Below are 26,235 nucleotides of genomic sequence, written 5' to 3' on the forward strand. Positions count from 1 at the left end.
GCAACGCATAAGTGATATGTACCAATGTACCTTTTGGCTCCCTTCTAATAGGGCACCAAGTACACTTCCTCCATGAATAGATCATACTTTAATGCTCTTGCAGACGGATGCATTTGCATTTATTATTGCCTGTGTAAGCAAGTGTACCACGCGGCCAGCCTTTCCCTGCAGCCCGAGGGGACTTGTCAATGTCACTATGGCTAAAGACTGCCACATGCCTCCTAATGTATTGCCGCCCGGCTTTATTGGCAGCACGGTGATTCAGTGGAGGTGATGATGAATTAGAGCTGTGGCTGGGCTGGGCTCTGCAGCCTCACTGTCTGTCGCATAAGCGCTGCGTCGTCCCCGCGCCGCAGGGAGATAGGGGAACGTATTGTATTTATGTCACATGCGCAATCTAATGAATATGGACATTTCGCTGCCTTTATGGAGCTTCTCGGGACTTGTCGGATTCATCTTATCCAGCTTTTCGTGTCATAGTAGTTGTGTTTGGAATGCAGAAATATGGCATCTTTTTGAAAGTTTTCTATGCTTGGTGAAGTTCTTAAACAGCATGTTACAGTGTTTTACATTAGAATTAGACACTGTATACTTTTGAGGAATTAAATTACTGTCTCGTTTTTGATGAACACTAGGCCTACACTACCGCTGTGGAGTTACATTTCTTGTATGGCCCCGGATAATTCACAATTTAATATTCATACTCTATGCATGTTGTATTTTACTGTGTAATGTATTCATAACAACTTTTGCAAATTGTTATGAGCCCAGACTGTGGTCTACATTGTCTTTAAAGTGGCATTTTACTGACTAAATGCAATTTTTCTGTCTTAAACTGATTCGTATCATGTGTTAATCAGACTTAATCCCAGACGACGCAAGAAACGTGACTCACCACAATGCATTCCTCACAGCTCTGCGGGGTTCCTCTAGCAGCACCTCTAGTTCCACCACTTCAACCATCATGTAACCAAGTGTAGTCTAAGTATATTGACCAAGCAGTGACACAGAACTGTCACATTGATACACTTTCTTTTCCTCTTTTTGCAAATATACAAATTATTGTGCTCATATTTTCGTGATTTACTATTATCTATCCATCCATTTTCCTCCGCTTATCAAGGATCGGGTCGCGGGGGCAGCAGGTTAAGCAGGGAAGCCCAGACTTCCCTCTCCCCAGCCACTTCGTCCAGCTCTTCCAGGGGATCCCGAGGCGTTCCCTGGCTAGCTGAGAGACGTAGTATCTCCAGCGTGTCCTGGATTGTCCCCTGGGCCTCCTGCCGGTGGGCATCCTAACCTGATGCTCGAGCCACCTCATCTGGCTCCTCTCAATGTGAAGGAGCAGCGGCTCTACTCTGAGCCCCTCCCGGATGACCGAACTTCTCACCCTATCTCTAAGGGAGAGCCCGGACACCCAGTGGAGGAAACCCATTTCGGCTGCTTGTGTCTCCGATCCTGTTCCACCCACAACTCGCAGCTCGTGACCATAGGTGAGGGTAGGAACGTAGATTGACCGGTAAATCGAGAACGTTGCCCTTCGGCTCAGCTCCTTCTTCACCACGACAGACCGATACAGGGTCCGCATTACCGCAGACGCTGCACCGTTCAGCCTGTCGAGCTCCCACTCCATTCTTCCCTCACTCATTAACAAGACACAGAGATACTGGAACTCCTCCACTTGGGTCAGGATCTCCTCCCTGACCCGGAGAGGACACTCCACCCTTTTCTGACTGAGTACCGTGGTCTCAGACTTGGAGGTGCTAATTTTCATCCCAGCCACTTCACACTTTCACCGAACCGCTCCAGTGAGACTTAGAGATCACGGTTTGATGAAGCCATCAGAACCACATCCAGTGCAAAAAGCAGCGACGTGATACTGACGTCATCAAACCAGACCCCCTCAAAAGCCCGGCTGCGCCTACAAATTCTGTCCATAAAGGTAATGAACAGAATCGGTGACAAAGGGAAGCCTTGGCGCAGTCCCACTCTCACTGGAAACGAATCCGACTTTCTGCTGGCAATGCGGACCAAACTCTGACACTGGTCGTACAAGGACTGAACAGCTTGTATCAGGGGGTCCGGTACCCCATACTCCCGAAGCACCCACCACAATACTCCCCAAGGGACACAGTCGAACGCTTTCTCCAAGTCCACAAAACACATGTCGACTGGTTGGGCGAACTCCCATGCACCCTCGAGGACCCTGCCGAGGGTGTATAGCTTGTCCACTGTTCCACGGCCAGGACGAAAACCACACTGCTTCTCCTAAATCTGAGATTCAACTTTCTCACGAACCCTCCTCTCCAGAACCCCTAAATAGACCCTTACCTGGGAGGCTGTGGAGTGTGATCCCCCTATAGATCGCACACATCCTCTGATCCCCCTTCTTAAAGAGGGTGACCAGCACCCCAGTCTGCCAATCAAGAGGCACTGTCCCCGATGTCCATGTGATGTTACAGAAGTGTGTCGAGTAAAAATTAGTAAGCAACTGTGATGAAAATACCACCCTACAGTAACATAGTAGGTATAAGTGTTCTTCAAAAACAAGACAAAGTTGGCCAAAACACAAAATCTCCTATGTGTAAGATTTTCTGATTGCAGCTTTCACCTTGACAAACATTTTTTTTTTTTTTTTGCATTCTGCAAAGGTGAAAAAGTACATTTATGTATTTTGTAATTGATATATTTCACCTTGACAAAAAGTAACCTGCAAGAAAACTCTTTTGTTTATTTTTCCCCCCAAAGACGTACATTTTTCATATACAAGGCTTTGCATTTTAGCTACCATAATGCATCACTTGAACGCTACATTTAAGTATAGGAAAATTAAAAAATGGACTCATAATTATAGAAATAAAATGTATTGCACATAAAATGTAAATGAAAATTGTACATCAATAAAAGTTTTTTAAAAAACGCCCTTAAAGATTAAATGTAATGTACTAAAAAGTTAAGTACAACTGAACTGTAGTGATTCTTCCACCTACTGTACATACCACACTTTTGTGCATCACGCGGCTAGCCCAACTGTCTGTTTTAAAAGTCAAATGTGTCCCCTGAGCACAAAAGTTTGCCCACTCCTCCTCTAGTAGATGCTTTCATCATTGTTCAGTCAGTGGTCTCCTGTATGTAACAACATATCGCTGACGTTGGGCAAAATCCTCGTGTCTCCAAAAGCATCATTTTTCAGAAAACTACAAAAACTATAAGTTTGTTGCATTGTCGAAGTGAGCAAGCCATTTTCGACACTTAAACGTGTAAAACTAACAGCCCCACAACCCAAAAAAATATGAAACTGGCAAAATTTTGACATCGGAGATTTTTTGCCCGACGCCAGCGACATGACTCACGTAATAATCTTCATATCCTGCAATGGTGTCAAATCATTATTTAGCCCTCAAAGTTAGTAACTTCATACATTTTAATTACGCCTGTGGCTTTTGCAACCAATCGACAGCAAAGTGACCCTCCCTCTCTCCCTCCATCTATCCCTCTTCTTGGCATACCTCCATTTGTGCCCACTCACCACGTTCGGCTGCATGTCCCCACATAGTATATGACAGATATGGAGGCTGCCAGCTCTTTTGGAAAGGTCCTTATCGTTCTCAACAAGCTTGTTTGGCTCTTTGCAGTGATTAGAAACGAGCAATGTTGGAGTCCATCAGGCCCTCCAGTAAATGAATGCAAAAGTGAGCCTATACATGTGAATATGCACTCACACATTCTTTAGTCCCGATCCCCCACGTGACCTTTATTAATGCAGTCGACCTCCAACCACTACCATCACCACCCCAGACCACAAGCATAACCTCCTATAATAATAATAATAATAAAAAATAAAAATAAAACGTGAAGCACCTTTGCAGTGAGTTGTCATGGCAGCAGCCAATGTCACTGTCACGGCCGCTCGCTGCAACCGCACGCTCATCACTATGCACATGCTTAACTATTCATCTCGTGCATCTCACCTCTCTACTTCCTCACTCACCCCTTACCAATCAACACACCCCCAACTCTCACATTGTTTCAAAATCAGCCAATTGTACGAATAGTCATTTAATGGTCATCTAATATAATGTTTCAAGCTAAGCAATTTGATCAAATAATTTATTTGTATTTAGACAATGTGTTGCGAAATTACTGAAAGACAACCTAGCCAAACATTTTATATACTGTATGTTTTTGTGACTATACCTGTGAGAAAAGGCCTTCTACGAACCCAAAGATGGTGGTTTGCTTTCCAGTCTGGCCCGTTAAGTTGCAACTACGCCATGCGAAGATACAGGACATGTTATACTCTTGGCTGCAAACAGCGTTACACATAATTAAGTGAAGAGGCATCAGCGCGCTGTCTGCCACATGAAAGTGTGCAACACTTCATTTGTTTGTTTGTCTCTTGGCATCCCTCATTTGTCATTTAGCCCGCTTTGCATTCTCATCACAACAAAAGAGGCCGCCTCAATGACTCAAGCTACAAAAAACTAAATGTCACACAGCTTCATTCTTTTCTCTTGAAGATCATAATTTTCAAAGCGTTTCATCTGGGGGGCTGGTTAATAAAGACGGGGGGACTAATCAAACCATGGAACTATCTTTAATTACAAGCTAAATCGAATCTTTTAATTGGATAACGAGGCTCTCGTAGCTAAGCAGACTTTAAAGGATGTCCGGTATGTTTGTGTTTATGAATTAAAAAAAAACAATAGATGTTCACCACACCTGATTTACCGCAAAAAAAAAGGATGTCAAATCAAACAGTGATGTGTGCATGAAAAGAAAGTAATTTAAAAAAAACACCAATGGATGATGAAGGTCAAATTGACCCATTGGAAACTGTAGATTTATTTTTCCTCCGGGACATATTTTGTTTTCATTTCTCATTCCATCCATCCATTTTCTGAGCCGCTTCTTCTCACTAGGGTCGCGGGCGTGCTGGAGCCTATCCCAGCTATCATCGGGCAGGAGGCGGGGTACACCCTGAACTGGTTGCCAGCCAATCGCAGGGCACATACAAACAAACAAACAACCATTCGCACTCACATTCACACCTACGGGCAATTTAGAGTTTTCAATTAACGTGGATGTTTTTGGGATGTGGGAGGAAACCGGAGTGCCCGGAGAAAACCCACACAGGCACGGGGAGAACATGCAAACTCCACACAGGCGGGGCCGGGGATTGAACCCCGCTCCTCAGAACTGTGAGGCTGACGCTCTAACCAGTCGTCCACCGTGCCGCCTCATTTCTCATTGATTTTTTTATTTTATTTTTTTATGATGATGATTTACAAACAATGTGTCACACTTACCAATGAACGCAAACACAACAATAGGGTTAAAACATACTGTTTGATATTCAATGCAGAGATTGTCAGTTAACATGTTTTTTTTTTTTTTTACAACCTGACTTAATGGCATTCTCTTTTTAATTACTCTGCATGAAGCTTTTCATCAAGTTTTAACACCTGACTTCCCAGAATGTACGAGCTTCACGCGCTTGCGGAATTCATGGCTGAAGACAAAAAGTGACACTTGTCCGCCCTCGTCAATGTCAGCATAAAGCATGGCAACACACACAAGCACACAGAGTGGCCCGTGCATGGCATCCATCACTTTTAATGGCGCGGTGTTAATGAGCATCTTGTTGGGAGGTGTCACTTGACCCTGGGCCATGCGCACTGACATCAACTCTGACACCGCTCTGAAGGTCACCATGCACTCTTTGACTCCAGAAAGAAAAAAATAATAATTCCATCAGCCTTGCAGAATCTATATTAAGACTGTATCAGCTAATCTCGGCAGTTCTAATTTTCAATCAGTAAAGGTGATTTTCATCTAAATGTAAGTCTGATCTATTTATTATCCTAATTGCAGAAATGGGTTATTCTTATCTCTTTCTCTCGTTATGGCGCCTAAAGGTTGCAGACATAAGTATCCTAAAAAATGAAATTCTTATCACATGATTGAAACAGAAATGAAACATTTCAAAAAGATTGATAGACAAAGAATACAAGTTCATTTAAAATCTCCTATTTTCGCCAAAGCTTCCTTTATTGGCTCATCATTATAATATATAATCCTTGTTACAAGTGAGGTAACTTTAATGGTAGTAGTTCCTGCATTACTGTAATGAACACTGCTAAACAAGAGTTGTCTTACTAGTTTATTCCTTGCAAAAACAAGGAGAGATTGTACAGCAATGACGCACAGAATGCAGTATACAAGGTCAAACATGGCAGAAGATATTAATCTCATACTAACCATTGAGCTGACTCGTGATCACAAACCTACGATTGTCCACAATTACTTGAAACAGAATGTATGAAGTATGAAAATAACCTCGGGCAACGAGCCACATGCTGCTTTGCCAAGTCTAAAGACGGAGACATTATTGTGATCATGTGTAACAGCCTGTTGAGGTAAATTTCCATTATAAACTGTACGAAATATGAATTATAGTATAATTGGAACAAAACTGTATATTAGTTATTGGCTCCAGAGGCTTTTTTCACTGATCAGTTTACCAATCTACTACTATCAGAACAGAAAAATGAAATATGAAAAAAAACTATTTTTAATTTGCAAACTTCCTCTTTAACGTAAAGCAGTTGAATCATTATTTCTACTTTCTTTATTACACAAGTGCCTGTGCTTCTATTTCAGTACAGAGTGGTGGTAATTTTGGCACTTCTTGCTTTTGTGGGGACAAAGTCACAACCCCACAAAAGTGCGTTTGTTTGTTTGTTTGTTTGTGTATGTGTTTGTGTGGATTTTTAAGTCAAGTCAATTGAAGCTGACATGCTGCCAGCAGCATGCACTTGCACACAGCTCGTGTAGGTGTTGGTTTGAGACAGAGGAAGGGACCCCACGAAAAGTGTCAGGAGTGGACGAGAAAAGATGTGTGAGACACCCAAAAATATTTTTCATATGTACGCTGTCTGTGTGTCACACCAGGAAGCGGGTGGGACAGCAGGGACTGGCGGGACAACTGGGCTGACGCGTGGCTTCAGAGGTGACGGGCAAAATAAGAGCTCAGCTGCCACACTGCACCTTCGAACAGCTTTTTTTTTTTTTAAATATATAACCTCCCTGCTGTAACCTGCTGTTGACTTTACAGAAAAGCTGTGTATCACTGGTTGGATGCTGTTTTGTTATGCTGTAAAGATCTTGCTGTGTTTTCCAGCACATTGACAGGTGTGTTCAGGTGATGTCAGGAAATTTGACAACTGTGCAACCGCCTGCCTTAACATGAATTATTGACGTGTGGAGCATTGATAATTTAGCATGTGAGATCTTTTCTGACAAGGGGACAGTTCAGGTTGTGGGAATTAAAAATCAAAGTATTCACCAAAAAGGAAATCGTTTTTCATGCATGTATGGATTTACCATGACCTAGTTGTGTGCTAGTGGAGCAAGGAAGCACGGGAGGAGAAGAGATACAAACAGATGGAAGAGGGTTAATTGAACCTGACATGTGTCTAGTGTTTGTGTGTCCCCAGATGACACGTGCTTGTTGCCCATATGCTCCTGTTGATTTCACCCACTTGCACTTTGGAAGCACCCCTCATCTTCTGCACCATACAAGGCAGGAAATAATGCACCTCATCATTTTGCATCTACTCACACTTACATTGTCATTTCTATCTTTCTATTAGTGCCATGGCAGCACGACAAGCTGATGTTAAACACGTCTGCCTCACGGTTCTGAGGTTCTGGGTTCGGATCTTGGTCCTGGGCTTCCTATGTGGCGTTCGCGTTCTCCCTGTGCTTGTGTGGGTTTTCTCTGGGTACTCATTCCAAAACATGTACGTGTACAAAACAACAATCAAAAAACATTGATATCATATCATATGATAGGTGCACCTTAAACAATTAGAATACTGGAGGAAAGTTCATTTATTTCAGCATTGCAATTCCAAAAGTCAAACTCATAAATTATACCGATTCATTCAACACAAGAAAATACTTTTCAGGAGGCCAATTCCAACCTGCTTCCCACATTAAAATCGTTTTGACTGTTTCTTATGGAACATTCTAATTTATTGAAGATGGTAAAATGTGGGTTTTCATTAACCATAAGATAAAACCATCAAAATTATAACAAATACAGTGAGTCAAACAGTTTACTCTGTGTAGTGAATATTTTAAATTAAATTACGGAAATACATGTTTTTTTCATTCAAATTTATTGAGATGTACCTGCATTTAACTTTTGTCTCAAGACACCAGTCAAAAAGCAAACAAAATGTGAGCAAATTCGGCTTCACACGGTATGTCATCAAAACGTGCGCATGCTTGTTCGTGTAGCATACACAGGAAATCCGCTAACCTGTTTTCCCGGTTTGGTTTCATTCCGCATATAGTGGATCGCGGTATCTAAATCAGGGTTCCGCTCCAAACGACGCCCCCAAAATAAACATTAAATAAATATTAACTACATTATTTATCTCGATTAGATTGTGCCGGTGTACCTAATAAAGTGTCTGTCAGTGTACTGTACTGTTCACACACTGTTAGCAAAATCAATCTAATTGCACTCACAATTGAACCTTCTGTATTGGAATACATTAGAAAATCCAGACAATGCCTGGCAGGGTTGGTGTTTGTGACCTCGCGGTTAGCTTAGCACATCTGCCTCACAGTCACGATTTGCCTTGCGATCGACTGCCGACCAGTCCGGGGTGTACCCCGCCTCTCTCCCCAAATAAGTGAGGATACGCGCCAGCTCACCCGTGATCATAATGAAGACAGAAATCAAAAATATAATTTTTTAAAAAAAAAAGAGAGAAAATATATGCATGACTGTCTGGCGGGCTACATTGTGGTCTACAAACATCCAATTTATGCAGATTTTTGTATCGGGTTAATATTGATAATGTACCTAATGAAGTGACTAGAGTGTATACACAGGATTTGGGGATTGTGCATTGTCCAGCTATGGTCATGGATCGCTTGTGTCAGTCTGTCACTCCGTGTGTCTGGTTGTGGAGGGGGATGCGTCCCAGCTGGCTCGCACTAGACTGGCAGAGTGTTGATCCGAGTGTCAGTGGGACTGGGTGTCTCCTCGGCGAGCCCTCCTCTCCTCCGCCGAGCTGACAGACAAGGTCAGCGACTCATCTCGGCCCTTCTCTCCGAGCTCCTGACAGCCTTCCCTCAGGGAGAGAAACCACCGACAGCCCCCCGCTCCCTGGCACGCATTCAGAGCCACCTATTAATATTGCATCACCCTTTTCTAATCTGCTCCCTCTGAGCCCCCTCGGCCGAGGGCACCTCGCCGGGCGGGCTCGCTCCCCCGCTGCCCGACCTCGTCCATCTCCTCCAATAATGGCCAAAGAAGCAGCTGAAAAATACCAATCTTTCTTTGTTTTGTGACATTTGTCTATGCATCTTCGTTATCTCTGTTGGAGTTCACCAAGACCACACGCGTCTTTGAAGAGTTTCACTGCAACTTTGTTTACACGCAAACAGAATCAACTTTATCTCCTGCTGTTTTACAAACAGACTGCAATTTAGTGCTCTGTGGTTTTAAGTTCATTTCCTTTCTAAATATTGGTTAATCTTATCATCATTTCATCAACTTGGGGCTAGCATCTGCTGCTTCCTCTCCATATTGCACAGCCATCTTGTTATTATTACCAAAGCAAAGCATCTATGTAGCTATCGATCTAGAGATGGAGATCAGTTTATTGTGGTAGCACAGCAGTTTTGGGGTTCAGGGTTGGAATCTCGGCCTGTTCTCCCCTGTCCTTAGGTACTCTGGCTTCCTCCCACCTTCCAAAACGAAGCATGGATTGAGGAATTTAAATTGTTCATGTTGTAGATGTGAATGTGAGCGTGAATGTTTTTTTCCCTCTTCTTGCCCTTCGATTGACTAGTCTAGGGTGTTCCCCGCCGCTTGCCCAAAGTCAGCTCGTATGGCCTCCAGCTCACCTGCGCCTCGAATGAGGAGAATGATGAGAGGGAGAAAATGGATGGATAGATTGATCATATTGTAGATCTGGCCAGTATTTATTTCTGCACATACAAACACACACAAACATAGATTTTACTTTAGCACTTTTTTTTTGGTTTGTCTCTTCAGTGCTCTTCAGCAACAGATGCAGAGTAAAAAGTAGTGAAATATCAGCCGGCTGTTACTTTTTATGTCTGTTCTTTGTCTACGCTTTATCCCAAGTGCGTGTGTGTGTGCGTGTGTGTTCCCCGGATCACTAGTCTCTGTGAAGTCCTGCTTGTTCTGCAGGTTTGCCCCACTACAAACATTTCGGCGATCAAAGCCATTGGAAAAAGCTTGCCACTTCAAACCGTGTATCGTCTCACGCAGATACAGCGCTTTCCTTCCATTCGAGCGCTTTGCCCACTCGTTGTCATGGCGACCGGCAGATCCCAGTTCGGTTCGCGTGTGTGAAGTAGGAGTCATGGGTTCAATTGTCATGTCAGTGCTCATTTATTGTAATATGTAGACAGTCGATTTCATCTGAACGTTGTGATTTTGCAATCTCGCGCCTGTGCTGACTCAGCAACATTTACAGTAGTTTCTATATATCTAGTTAAGAATAGGATCGTCTCCTTGTAAATTCTCCATCCTCTCCCCCCTCCAGCATCTGTTCTGCTTGTTTTTATTCTTTTTTAGCGAGCATAAAAGATTCGGCCCAACATACACTTTTGTGCAGCTATTCAGCCAAAAGTCGTTTCATTTGTGGCAATAAGATGTGATGTTTGATGTCAGCTTTATCGGGGTGTTGCATTAACTACTGGTGTTAAACTACATTTAAATCCTTTCAATTTAACATGCAGTGAGACAGGATGATTGGAAACCGGTGGGTGGGATGGGGGGGGAGGTGGGGGATGCTCACCTTTATGCAGTTGGTTTAATTAAATTGGTATTGGTGATGTTTGACGATCTGTTCGTTCAAGTCAGGCAAGAGTTCTGAATTAGCAGTGTTGATATGTTTTTTGACACTGCTGATCTAACTCCATGTTGTTTAGATTTCACATGGTTTAAAATCTAAAACAGGGTTTTAGTTCATCCGTCCAAAATATGTCAAATACGCCATATGATTTAGTTACAGGCGACACGGTGGACGACTGGTTAGTGCGTCAGCCTCACAGTTCTGAGGACCCGGCCGGGTTCAACCCCCAGCCCCGCCTGTGTGGAGTTTGCATGTTCTCCCTGTGCCTGCGTGGGTTTTCTCCGGGCACTCCGGTTTCCTCCCACATCCCAAAAACATTCATGGTGGGTTAATTGACGACTCTAAATTGCCCGTAGGTGTGAATGTGAGTGCGAATGGTTGTTTGTTTGTATGTGCCCTGCGATTGGCTGGCACCCAGTTCAGGGTGTACCCCGCCTCCTGCCCGATGATAGCTGGGATAGGCTTCGCCACTCCCGAGACCCTTGTGAGGATAAGCGGCTCAGAAAATGGATGGATTTAGTTACAAGAAAAAAACAATAATGTCCTTAGAGAATAGTAATTTTAAGCGAGGTGTTTCAGAGAGAACCCACACATAACAATAAAATCATCATGTGAGTACAGTACGTCAAGATGACCAACAAAGCAAACAACACTTTCAACACACCTCTCCATCAGCAGTCCCCCAAAAAAGAAGTGTTGTGCGATCAAACGTATCTCGATGTAGTATCTATACTGACCTGTGAGAGGCAGTATAATGTGCCACAAGGCACCCAGACTGACGTATACAAATACAAAGAAGAAGAAGTTAGGCTAGCGGTTAGTGAGGTAACTCCATTGCAGTAGGAATTTTGTGAATTTTTTTCTGAATCTGAAATTGTATCCTTTGTATTGTTAGTTCTCTGCTTCCCTGCACTGTTGCTGGTCTCTTTTATTCAGTCAGGTTGCACCCACATTGACTACGTTGTTGTAGTCATGGATTTAGGGCTCTTAGTCATGGTAAAATAGGATCCTTGAAATGTGATATTTCGTTAAGTTTGTTAAATTTCTTTTTAGAAGTACTTAAAAAAAAAAGCGATGTATTTCATAAAAGCACACCACCAATGACCGTTATGCTGTATCTCTATGCGTTTAATGGTTTGCGGTATCTCAGTTGAATTGGGGGTCATGGCTTCATATGACAAACTTACAAACAGATCTCCCATGAAGCTAAGAATGTCGTCAAAGCATTGCATTGACATTTCACATTGTAATCAACAACATTCAAGGGCTAACGGCTATTTGGCAACCTTATTTTGACATGCTTCAATCAGACTTGTTTCAGGGAAAATATAGCTTTATTCTCAATCAAGTTATCTGCATTCAGTATCTAACAAAAGTCAGTCGCTCGTTTTCGGTAAGTTTCTACAAAACAAAGTGAGGTTTTGTCAAAGTGAAGGTACGTGTTTTGAAGGACAGTTTTGCCATACAGTGACGGATACATGTTAGATGATTTCTGTGTTCATGCAACAGCAAGAACAATAATGAAGTGCAAGTAAAAAAAAAAAAAGTAAAATCAGTTAGATATGCTGTATAAAATTACAGTATCGTATGGGCACGCCCATAAGGCGCATCGTATTAAAAGGCGCAGTCTCAGTTACGGGGTCTATTTCTGTATTTAACACATACATAAGGCGCACCGTATTTTTGGGCGCAGGCATGGTAAAACATACGCTAGCATGCATGCTAGCGTATGTTTTTAAAAAGGCAGCGGGAGCAAAACTGAGTTCAGTTGCACTTTATTGAAGTATTTAACAATGTACTCCCGTTATTTTTTGATCAATCCTCATCCACAAATCCATCAAAGTCCTCATCTTCTGTATCCGAAATGAACAGCTGGGCAAGTTCTCCATCAAACATGCCGGGTTCCCTCTCGTCATTGTCGGAGTCAGTCTCGTTGCCGGGGGGCTGTTCAGCAACGATGCCGGCTTTCGCGAAAGCTCGACAGTCAAAGCAGATACCTTAGCCCAGGCATCCACAATCCATTCACATATGGTGGCGTAACTCGCCCGGCGTTGCTTCCTAGTCTGTGTCCGCCATCTGTCATCCATCGCTCCCACGCCGCTCGCAACTTTACTTTGAACGCCCTGTTTACACCAATGTTCCTTCGTCAAGCCTCCCGGAATGATGGAAAGCCCAGAGTTCATTTGCTGCACTTGGTTTTTCACAGCGGCTGTGAGATGGGCGCGCATGGAATCACAGATCAACAGGGACGGTGAAGCGTGGGGAAAAAAATACATCCGGTCTCTTTACGTACACCTCACTCAGCCACTCTCTCATTTTCTCTTCGTACATCCAGCCCTTTTGATTGGCCTTAACGATGACTTCGGCTGGAAACGTTTCTTTCGGCAGCGTCTTTTTCTTAAAAATCACCATAGGTGGCAGTTTCTGCCCATTACCATGGTAAACCAAGGACAACAGTAAAAGCCGACTTCTCGTGCCCTGTTGTGCGTATCGTTACCGTGATGGTCCCCTTCTTCTCTACAGTGTGGTTCACGCGGATGTCGAAAGTGAGCGGCACCTCGTCCTTGTTGGTGATGTGGTTGGGCTGGATGTGTTTGTCGGCAATCTTTTTACTGCAGTAGGAGCGCCACGGTAGTCCTTGCCCGGATGGTTATAGTGATAGTTCGCTTATGCCTTGGGCCCTGGCTTTAACAGTACATACAGAAGAACACAGTCGAATTGTTAAAAAGTCAAGATCAAAAAATGGAGATTAGGACAGTGGCATTATACTAAGAAGCAGCTGTGAGCATTTTTCCAAGCATAAAATAACAAAGCTAAAACATGGGTGGGTTCTGGAATTGCCTGTGTTGTTTTGTTTGTTGTGTCCCAGTGGCCGGTGGACTCAAACGTGGCGCTAAGTGGCTGCTAATGGCACAAACACGGCCGTGGGCTTAAGGTAGCAGAACGCCCATTAGGCCGATATTAACGAGGTAATGGCCTGTTACTAAACTGTGGAATGACATTGTCGCTGCCGCCACGCTGACACCCGTAAACGCGCATGTGACCTCCCTGCACGCGTACACACAAACACACACAACAACAGGCAAAGACCGCAGGCCAACGGTGAGCTCTTGTGCGAATTGTGAGGAGTAAAAAAAAAAAGCAGATAGCATGGAAACAGAAGCCAGCATCTTAATAGACATAGCTGGGAGGCATGACGGCAGTTATTAAAGCCGGCTACGCTTGTTTACCTCCACTTGGATGCATTGCGCCTTCGAAATTATTTATAGAAGAGAAATAAAGGACTACGCACCACTTCTGTCTGTTTGTCCGTCGGGCTGTTTGCCTCGGCTGATGAGAGTTTAGTTCCGGATTCTCTACCTTGAAAGTGGTCCCGATTAACTTTGTCCATGCCAGAAAAAAACACGGTCACCGTTGAATGTGCCATTAGTGAGAAAGAAAGTCAGATATGCGTTGCAACAGGTCGAGATACAGTTTCCAATCAAGTAATTCAAGGCTTGATTAGCCTATGTGAATTAATGTATAATTTCCCCCGAATTAGCTCATTTTACCTACACTTAGCTCCTGTTTTGTGTTGGGAAGCTTTGTTTAATATCTTAGAGCTTTGCTTGCTACAATCCCTACAATATGATGAAAGGGTTGATTATGTGGAGAAACTTTAAATTATATATAGGCTATAAGTGTTGATGAAAAATAGTGTGTTACTCAGCTACATTTATCTGTAGTACTGTGTTTTGAAGCTTCATTTAATGTACTTTAATGGTTAGCTTAGCCTTGCCACAACCCCATTGTTGATAATGCGGGTAAACTATGTACTTTATTATACATCTACATATTGTACTGCGTATTAAAAATAGTATCTCACTAAGCTACATTTAGCTACAGTTTTGACGCTTCATTAATTTATTGTAACATCTGTACGTCTTTGTGTGGAGTGCCTCAGCAGGAGTTGTAGCCGCTAGCAGTCCAACAAGGCGATTAGAGGCTTGGCTATGTGGATGAATGTACAGTGGGTATGGAAGGTTTTCAGACACACTTAAAATTTTCACTCTTTGTTATATTGTAGCCATTTGTTAATATCATTTAAGTTATTTTTTTTCCTCATTAATGTACACACAGCACCCCATATTGATTAAAAAAAAAATTAATTGTTGAAATTTTTGCTGATTTATTAAAAAGACGGCACGGTGACGACTGGTTAGAGCGTCAGCCTCACAGTTCTGAGGACCGGGGTTCAATCCCCGGCCCCGCCTGTGTGGAGTTTGCATGTTCTCCCCGTGCTTGCCTGGGTTTTCTCCGGGCACTCCGGTTTCCTCCCACATCCCAAAAACATCCATTCATTGGAGACTCTAAATTGCCTGTAGGTGTGACTGCGAGTGCGAATGGTTGTTTGTTTGTATGTGCCCTGCGATTGGCTGGCAACCAGTTCAGGGTGTACCCCGCCTCCTGCCCGATGACAGCTGGGATAGGCTCCAGCACGCCCGCGACCCTAGTGAGGAGAAGCGGCTCAGAAAATGGATGGATGGATTATTAAAAAGGAAAAACTGAAATATCACACAGCCATAAGTATTCGGACCCTTTGCTGTGACACTCATATATTTAACTTGGGTACTGTCCATTTCTTCTGATCATCCTTAAAATGGTTCTACACCTTCATTGGAGTCCAGATGTGTTTGATTATACTGATTGGACTTGATTAGGAAAGCCACACACCTGTCCATATAAGACCTTAAAGCTCACAGTGTATGTCAGCGCAAATGAGAATCATGAGGTCAAAGGAACTGCCTGAAGAATTGTGGCAAGGCACAGATCTGGCCAAGGTTACAAAAAAAAATCTGCTGCACTTAAGGTTCCTAAGAGCACAGTGACCTCCATAATCCTCAAATAGAATACGTTTGGGACGATCAGAACCTTTCCTAGAGCTGGCCGTCCGGCCAAACTGAGCAATCGGGGGAGAAGAGCCTTGGTGAGAGAGGTAAAGAAGAATCCAAAGACCACTGTGGCTGAGCTGGGAGAAAGTTGTAGAAGGTCAACCATCACTGCAGCCCTCCACCAGTCGGGCTTTATGGCAGAGTGGCCCGACTATATATACATATAGTATACATATATATATATATATATATATATATATATGGGAAGCTTCATTTCATGTAGTTTAACGGTTAGCTTAGCTTGCTAAAGCTTGCGAGCAGCTGGGCCAACGGTGCTCACAAACACCGTTGGTCCTGCTGTGGTTCGGCGATAGGGCGACACAGTCGGGGTACATCCCTGGGAAATAATTTCTCTCTCTGCTTTCTTCCTATTTGTAACTTGTCCTTTTAAGCAAGACTGCCCTTAAAGTTCAGTGGCCCATTCTTCAAAAAAGCCTATTACTGGCTGCTTGTGATTCTCTATCATGCGGCGCACAGACCAGCCATCCCTCCTTTTTATGTTCCCCTCCTCCCGTCATCTTTTTGAAGCCATGAGAAGAGACATGCTTGGAAAAAGGCTTGTGACCGCCGCCTTTGTGCAAAACGTCTGGCTAAAAAGGGGCCATTGTTTTTGATACTTGACAGAAAGCCTCTTTTACCGTATCTCTGTGTGGCCCTCCATTTCTGCCAACACTGGCTCTCAGCATTAACAGAGCTCTTGAACACACCGCAAGAGGTCTGTGCTTCAGTGCTGCTTCTTCCTGGCCTTGAAAATGACACTAATAACAATATTCGAGCACATACAATACCTCCATCTTTCCTGACACATTTTCAGTCCTTGTGGTGGATTACTTGATAAATGGATCTGATTTGTGTCGTTAAGCAATGGGCTGACACATTAAAACACCACCTAATGAGAATTTAATGAGCTCCAATACAAGCACAATCACAAATGCTGGCTTTACAAAGATAGCATAATGTGTTTACATGCTTATTATTGTGCTTGTGTTTCTTTGCTTTACACTTCGCAGCTAGTCTCCACTTTGCTGTGGAATTCCTTTTTGTTGTTGCCCTCAGCCCATTCTCCAATAATATGAGTCTCCTTTCGGTAGACAATTGCCACAAGCTGACTGTAGGTGTGGTGTTCTTTTGCTTGAGGTGCAGCGTTGTTTGCGCCAAACGTTCCTTTTTGGAAATATGACCAATATTTCAACCTTGGTTTCATTTGACCTTTACACATTTTCACACATGCGTTCTCTTGGTAAGATAAGGATTCCATCTTGCTACCTTACGCCATAGCACAGACATGTGAAGAAAATGGGAGATTGTTATCATATGTACTAAACAGGCCGGACTTGCCGAAATATTGAAATTACTGCAGCTCCTTCACTGTTACTGTCAGCATCTTAGCAGCCTTCCTGACCAGTTATTTCCTCCTCTTTTCATGAATTTTGGAGGTACGTCCAGTTCTTGATAATGTCACTGCTGTGCCGTATTTTCTTCACTTAATGATGACTGTCTTCACTGTGTGCAGTGGAAACATTTAATGCCTTGGAAATTATTTTTGACCCTTCTCCTGAAGGATACCTTTGAACAACGAGATCCCTCTGATGCTGTGGAAGCTCTCTGCGGCCCATGCCTTGTGCTGTGAGATGTGCCAACACAAAATGTCAGGAAAAGCCTACTAGAAAAACTGAACTTCATTTGGGGTTAATCAGAGATACTTTAAATGGTGACAGGTGTGTGCTGACTCCGATTTAACTTGAAATCGAATGCTATTAGTTAATTCTGAACACAGCCACATCCTCAGTGACGAGGGTGTGCACACTTGTGCAACCAAGTTAGCAACAGTGTTTATAATTGTTTTACTTCCCCGCTCAAAAATATTTCTTTTTTTTTTCAATTCAGTTGTACGGGTTATATGCCACATTAATTGTGTAAAAAAATAATGTAGAAATAATTTGTCTTGGTCTCATTTTACAAAAACCTTGCATTTGAGCAGCGGCGTTTCGACTTTTTATACCCACTGTATATAGTTTGTTTTATATCTATGTGACAATGTCAGTCAATGTCAGCCAATGTCATTATATCAGGCTCGACTTTAATTCATATATTAAGTGACATTTGAGACACAGCCATGCCTCCACCTTTCATTATTAGCATAATTATAAAACCTTTCAGCACAGCATCCTCCTGTCGCTCGGATGCTCCTCTGCCGACATCACCGCATTTGCCTTCACACCCGCTCATCGTCTCTGACCTCCGCTGTCATCACAGGCGTCCTTGAAGCGCACAAATCTCTCCGCTTCATAGTGAGCAACCATAAGGGGGCTTGATTGCAGCAAATTGATCCAGAATATCACTCCGAGCTTTTCATCTCACCGCCTCTTCATCTCCACTTAAGAGGCCCGCCATCACTTGTATTTACACGCCGTCTTCTCAAGGGTTTTTCCTCGGATGCAACTACCCTCCTTCCCCTGTCTGTTTCCTTTAATTCGACACCCTTTTCTTTTGTATTCTGATCCTCTTTAGCATTCACTATTTTACAGTATGCTTTATGTCAGACCTGGACTTTGACAAGCTCATGCACGGACACAACTCTGACCTCAGTGCCTCTCTGCTTTTGGTTGTTCCCTTAACCTGCACACCAGTCTGAGATGTCTGGGGGAGAGAGGCAAGTGTAGAAATGAAAAGATAAAGCTCTCGTGGCGTACTATCTAGGACTTACAGTAACTCCTAAACAGGGCCAGCCCTAGGATTTTAGTGGTCCTAAACAACATTTTATGTTCCCCCAAATGCTCACATTTGGAGGCCAAAATGTTGCTAATGCTAATTGCGTTGAGCAAACTTTTGGACTGGTCCTAGTCTGAGCTGCAGCATGTCTATCATAATTTCATTCATTCATTCATTGAGGGAGAGTTGAGATAAATTAGTTCAAACAAACATAAGTCTTTTGCAATCCTGTGGAATTATTTTTCTCACAAAATTAATGTTTAACAGGCATTGAACTAGAAACTACTTCACCATAACAAGTCAATTCACGAAAATTCACGATTCTGTCCTACTCCCTCCACTGCTTCCTCTCAAAAATAATGTTCCATTTGAGCTATTTAAATTTAGTTTTTAGGGAAAGTGACGCCTTTTGAAACTTCACATTAATTTCGATGTGTCGATTTGGAGAATTCCTCGGGATTTTGCAATTGCTTGTTGCTGGATATTTTTACCTGAAACTTGACAACAAGTCCTCCATTTTGTGGGAAGTGGTTCCCCGAGTAGCATATGTAATGAAAGGGTCAGGGGAGACATGGTGAGAAATAATGAAGGTATCCTGTTAAACTTTAATGTAATGGCGTTTTTTTGAATAGATTTTCTATTGACAATATTACACAAAAACAGTTTATCCGAACACATCATCCTATTTTCCAAATTCTTGGTGCGTTGCACTAGGTTGAAGTGACCATTCCAACCGGATTCAGCATTTTTAAGGACTGTCATTCATGGGAAATCTTGTCACGTTGCTAGTTTGAAGCCTCACAATGGCGAGGTACTGTTGATCATTGTTCGTCGTCGTCCTGGACTCAATCGCACCGTTTTTTTTTTTTTTTGTATTTCAAGAAAATGATATAAAGTAATTGGCACTTCAAAAAATGTTTTCCTGATAAGATTGTTGTAGTGAGTTGACAACGCATATTCATGTTGTCCACTTTATTATGACACTTTTGACTTGAATACAGCGATGCTCTCCATGGGGCAGCAGAGTGAGATAGTGGTTAACACATCTGCCTCATAATTCAGATGTTCAGGGTTGGAATCTTGGCCCCCAACTTCATGTGCTTGCATGTGTTTTCAACTAGTATTCCAGCTTCTTCCTTCGTTCCAAAAACCTGCAGGCGAGGTAAATTGAAGAGTTTGATCTGCCCCGAGGTATGAATGTAAATGTGAATGTTTGTCGTTGTCTGTGTGCCCTGCGATCGACAGTGAAACAGAACAAGCGCTGGAGAAAATGCATAGATGTATACAAAATGCGCAATACTTTAATTTAGCAGCATCTTAACGGGCAGACCCACTATCTAGACTTTATATTTGATAGGATAGCACGGTGGGATGCTCATTTTTGAGCCTTTCTTCTTCTTTCTCAGTGGTTGTCCTTGAGGTGATGTCAGTCGTTGGAGCAAGGGAGCCTTGGGGGAGGTACACAGGTCTCATGAGACTTGTCTGGGCTCGCTCAGCTCGGCAGTAAACGGAGTCTCGTGTCTTTCCAAGGCTCTGTAGGAATTCAGCGGCAGACAAAATTTACAGCTCACGCTCATCCTCGATGTGACGCGGGGGGGGGGGCAAGCGTATCTTGTTGCCATCACTCCAAAGTGAGGCTAATTTATTGCAACGTAAAAGCGACGGAGCCAAGAGAGAGCGCCGAAGCAGAGACGTCGAGGCCTTGCTTTGTGACTTGCAGTATAATGTGGCATAAAGCTGTGGCCAGTATGACATTGTGTTTTTATTGTATACACATTCTTCAAGGCACATTTTCTCTCCTCAAACCATTCCAAAGGCTTAAAAGGTTGTATATTTCATCGTATGATGTAGTCTAGCGTGTGTTTTACTGTCGCAGTCTTGTGTCCTTCAATCTTCCAATTTCTAAACTTGTTTTAAAGTACCGCTAATGATTTGTTTTCCTTCTTCCTTGGCCACTAACAAACGTGTTTTATGTCTTTAAAAATGTCAAACATTGACCATTGTAGGGAGTGACGCGATAACAATAATGAATTATGCCAAGGCCCAAACAACTCCTTTAGCATTGTATTTGAAAGCAAATTTGGAGCAATTTATTTTTCCCCAATCAAGAATTATGACACCATGTCTTGAAGTAAAAGAGTCTGATCACTTTAGGGGAAGTTGTACAATACTGTAGCTAGTGTTTCACAAGCTTTATTTAACGAAGGCATTTTAAATGAGTAAAATTTCACGACACACCACCAAATAAAAATCACAAAATGCATACATTGTATTCTTAGAGAATAATGTTTTCTCAAGTTATTCACAAATTTATTTCCTCAGTGTGAAATGTGGGCCTGTTTAGTTGAACACAGTGGGCAATGGGTGGCTACATAGGTTAATTGTATCCTCAGCCATCTAGTGGAAGATCATTTAATTGTTCTGCCTGTCACTATACACAGATGGCATAGATAGACGAACAAATATGCATTATCCATTTTCTGTACCGCTTATCCTCACAAGGGTTGCGGGCATGCTGGAGCCTATCCCAGCTATCCTCAGGCGAGAGGCGGGGTACACCCTGAACTGGTCGCTAGCCAATCGCAGGGCACATATACACAAACAACTCTTCGCACTCACATTCACACCTATGGGCAATGTAGAGTCTTCAATTAACCTACCACGCATGTTTTTGGGATGTGGGAGGAAATCGGAGTGCCCGGAGAAAACCCACACAGGCACGGGGAGAACATGCAAACTCCACACAGGCGAGGCTGGGATTTGAACCCCGGTCCTCACAACAGTGAGGCAGATGTGCTAACCAGTATTACACCGTGCCGTCACAAATATCCATTATTTGTATTAAATAAATAATAATTTTCTGACCGATTATGTGAAATTTAATAATGTCACACTTACAGTATGTGCCACGACACCATGGTTGGGAATCACTTTTATGAAAAAAATACAAATAAAAAGTTTATATAGTGCGAGCATGTCAGCACCGGCTAGCACTCGTGCTACTCACGTTTTTGGCATCTCATGTTCCTATCGGCCAATTTACAGAGAACTTTTGACTTGCGTATCTGCTGTTGGACTATAACGCTGTCTGAAGTTCAACCCCTAGCTCGCATTACATTAATGATGGGAGGTAGAAAGGATGTAAACTGATTTATTTAAAAAATAAAATAAAATCTCAATGAACAATATAATATCATCGCTTAATTTAAGCCTTGGATATTTTTACTAGGTATGTACAAGCACTGAGCTCAACTTGAGAGGTTTCCTGGCTGGTCCAAGACTATTAGAGAATTCATTCTCCTCATTACGTGCCACTGTTTCCATCCCAAGATCGTGAATGCAATCATTTGAAGGTGAAATTTCTAATAATTGATGCTTTAAATTTACCAGATGTGTATGGTGGGATCTCTTGGCAGGTTAACTCACTCCACAAAAATGATGACAAGGAGCTTAGTTAATTACATCACGTTAATTCATGAATGTGAACCCGAAAGTTGCATGCAAAGAGCTGACCAGCACAATGAGAAGTGACCTTCAGTTTCTGCCACATTTATATATCTATTTTTTTCCTCCCATGGCCATTTTGCTGCTCCACATCAATTTGCATATTTATCAGAGCTGATCGTACTTTGACATGCTTTCATTTTTTTTCTTGCCGCTCAAGATGGAGCAGTAATGTTCCGAAGAGTGCCGCACTGGACAATGGCAGGTGAGAATTATGCTGAGTATGCATAATTTGGGTTTCTGCTGCTTGCACTCACTCAGTCATTGTCGCAGCTTCCCCTCCCTTGCATAAACCTTCACTTCCCTTTCTCAAATTTTAACTATTCTCTTTTTACACCCTTTTCACACACCACAAAGTCAAAATGGTTCAAAAACACGTGAAATGTGCATTTTTGCTTTTATTTTGAGACTAAATTACAATCTGAACATGATTTGTGCAGACTCAAACAAATGGTCTCCTTTCATAATAACAAAGCACTTCTGCTATTTCATCAGTTCCAAGGCACGCACAGCAGGGGACAGAATTCATTTACGCCAATGCTGACAAACTTGTTTAACTAATCCATTAATCAACAGGAAATTATTCTGCAGCTACCATCAAGTTATCATTAATGTCGTTTATCAAGGAAAAATGGATGCCAAATGCAAATTCTTGCTGTCCAAACATGCACGTTTTTCTGTTCTTCAAATGAACGTGATGAGGATTTTGGACAAATTTTTAGGTTTAACTCTTTGAAAACCTCATCAATAAACAATTATTTTAAAAACCTGACTGCATTTACAATAAGCTCCATTCTTTTTTTTTTGTTTTGTTTAATTAGTTGAATGGTGATCTCCTGGAAGAAGTTGTGTTAGAGATATTAATGAAAAAAATATATTCTAATTGTACTGGGGATTTTTTGACATCTGAAAAAAATTATCTGATCAGACGATTTTGAAACACAATCCTGGTCATGTTTTTTTTCCAAAAGCAAAAGGTTAAATGCAAGCATTTACTCTTTTCCTTTAATAAAAAGAAAACCATTTAATAGTTACTATGATATCACATTGTAATGCACATATGAGAGAGCATCCTTGCATTCTTTTTAAACCATGTTTGCTTAAATCAGGCCAATTCCCTTCATTGGCTACAAGTGAAATTGTATTTTATTTATTTTCTTCCGAATTTGCGCTCTGGGGAAAGGTGGTGTGCTAACTCTGTCACGATGTTAAAGCTGGTGTGAGACTTAAAAAGTGAGAAAGGCTGTTCTCGATTATTTCAGTCAAGTATAAATTTGATAGGCATGTATTGAGAAACGGGCGTGGATATAAATGTGTCAGAAATTAAATTAGCAATAAAGAAACATGTCTTTAGCCTTATATGTCATTTTTATTTAAAAGACAAGAAAAAAACTCTGTAATAGTAAAATATGGCCAGGGTATGAATCAGTTTAGGCTTAACTGTATATTGATAAATTATTATCCGTATCCCTTCTGAGCTACCCCTGACGACTGCGCTCCAGTGCCACCTACAGGTCAACAAATAGTTCTGCAGCACTTGGTCTTAACTTGACCTTCACTTTATTCGTTCCTAAGCCAAAAACATCCATCTGCTACTTCCTTCCTATGGGTCACCTTTGGGTGTTGAGGTGCCTATGGAGGAATGCGACTTCATATTGTGTTATGATGCATGGCTGGGCACAGCCGGAGACGGCGCAATGCACAGAGATGAGTACATAAACACAATAACGACGCGGGGAGCATTAGCCAGAGCCCCGAGGAGATATAGTGGCAAACATATAGGCAGACAGCAATATGGGATAAGCAGTGGATCTATTGTAAGCTCCACTTGCCAGCTGCAAGCGCTTGTGTTGATGAAGTAGCAAGGGCACACGAGCCAGTGGGACCAAGGAGGAGGTCACCACCGGTGCAAAATTGTGGGGGGCACAGTATTCCAAGAGAGGAAAACATTGTATAGTTCGTCTTTTAATTTTTTTTCTCGCGAGGAGCGCTTATACAGAGAAAACACAGGGAACACAGCAGCTACTGTTCCCACTACTAACGTTTGAGCTACTTCATGATCACAAACATACAATTGTTCAACAGCGTAAAATAACTGTGCATAATAAATGAAATGCTGATTCACCAAGCAAAGAGGGCAGCACATCAGCCAAGTGGTTAGCATGTCTGCCTCACAGTCCAGCGCTCCGGGGTTCAAATCTCGGTTCGGCCCCTTCTGTATGGAGTTTTCCTTTGAGTACTGCCGGCTTCCTCCCACGTAATGCTTGCTAGGTTCATTGAAGATTCAGAATTGTCCATAGATGCGAGTGTGAATGGTAAAAGGACTGCACGTATGTAGCGCTTTATCTACACCATCACAGTGTCCAGAGCACTTTACAAAGCCTCACATTCATCCACTCACACACATTCATACACTCATGAGCGGCTGCTGCCATGGGAGCAAATCAGGGTGTCGACGTTTAATCTGCAAAACTCCAAAAATGCTGTCTGTCTTTTTATTTTATGTTAACAATTATAATTGTTCTCTGATAGAGTAAATGTGGTGAATGGGTTGAACATGTTTGTATACTGCTTTTTTATCGTTCGGGTTGATAGCGTGGGTACAAATTGTATGACTTGCCCTGGGCACTGGAAACCTCTGCTGCACCCCTGACACAAGCACTATAACTAAACGCAGCACATACTGTATGTATACCTGTAGTGTTTGTTCGCTCACAACTTCTTTGTTATCCATTTCATAACAGGGAGCAAAGCTTTTTACAGTAGTGTGTTCACGCTTGTGTTTCTGTATCAGAACCTCGTTTGGTAAGCTCAGGTCGAGGCCCGCTTATAAAATTTCTATGCGACGGAATTTCACAGACACCGAGCTTCCCACCACGGCTGCGAACCGCAAGCGCTCACATTTACGGCAAAAGAGGCCGCTCCACTCCGCCACGGCTCTTGAATGGCAAAGCCATTTGTCTCTGTGAAGGGCAAAGAGAGAGAGAGAGAAATAAGTGCAATAAAATCTGAGAGAAACTACTTACATGGAACCACATTTTTTTGGTTTACAACCTCTCTCAGGCATACACATTGCTCTGATGTTAAATTGCAATTAAGGGGAAGGACAAGTGCTTAGCCTTTAGCCAATTAGCATTTTCCCTGCTCAGCAGAAAGAGCTGGAAGAATCAATATGATATTAAGTTTGTGTATAGCAATGAGGCACACATCCACTGGCATCAATTAGCAACAGATTAGAGGAGAAACACTGGCAAGAAAATAGCCACAGCTCGGTGCTTTCGACTTTTCTTCATGTTTTTAATTGTATTTATATTTACACGTTTCTTTTTGGGGAAAAAGATACTCACTGTGGTAATAATCCAATATGTGGCACTAATTAAAATACTTGAAAAATTCAAAGCTTTAACCCAATAATTATTGTAATACTGTATACGACTCATATAACTTTTTTCTCATTATCATCCTTACATTTCTTTGATGATGTGTCGCATGGGAGAACTCACACAGTTCCACTGCCTTATTATTCCAGGGCTGAAAAACGTATTTAACTAGACCATTAATCAACCGGAAATTATTCTGCAACTACCATTAAGTTGTCGTTGTCGTTTATCAAGTACAAATAAAAAATAAAGTAAACCAGATGCTGATTCCTGCTGTTCCAAACGTGCACACTTCCTCTTATATAGTGAGTGAGTTTGAATGGTTGTCCATGTCTATATGTGCCCTGACTATTTCAGGGTGTAGTCCGCCTTTCAGCCGAAGTCGGCTGGGATAGGCTCCAGCACCCCGCAAACCCAAACAGGATAAGCGGTGTTGAGGATGGATGGATGTCTCTCTCTCTCTCTCTCTCTCTCTCTCTCTCTCCCTCTCTCTCTCTCTCTCTCTCTCTCTCTATGTATATACATATATATATATATTGTATAGATATATAATTTTATTTTTCCAACATATGAAACTCAATTAACCATTAATAAACCTAAAGCTACCCTGCAACTACCATCAAGTAATCATTCACATTGTTTGTATACGGAACTCTTTTTTTTTTTTTTTTTTTTTTCCCCCCCTTCATTTAACTTTTATTTAGCCAGGCAAACCTACAAGAGTGTCCTGGGCAGAATAGGCAACAAACACATAAAACAGGTTTGACAGGACAAGCTAAAAACATTCAGACAAACAATCTC

The 26,235-nt window shown here is 42.3% G+C and overlaps 1 protein-coding gene across 1 annotated transcript in view; it reads left to right on the forward strand.

Moving 5' to 3' along the window:
• The window catches only part of agbl4 (AGBL carboxypeptidase 4), a 354,108-nt gene that overhangs the window by 289,502 nt on the left and 38,371 nt on the right, over window positions 1–26,235 (forward strand). The window lies entirely within an intron of this gene.

This window comes from Phycodurus eques, chromosome 8, assembly GCF_024500275.1.
Source record: "Phycodurus eques isolate BA_2022a chromosome 8, UOR_Pequ_1.1, whole genome shotgun sequence".
NCBI classification, from domain to species: Eukaryota; Metazoa; Chordata; class Actinopteri; order Syngnathiformes; family Syngnathidae; genus Phycodurus; species Phycodurus eques.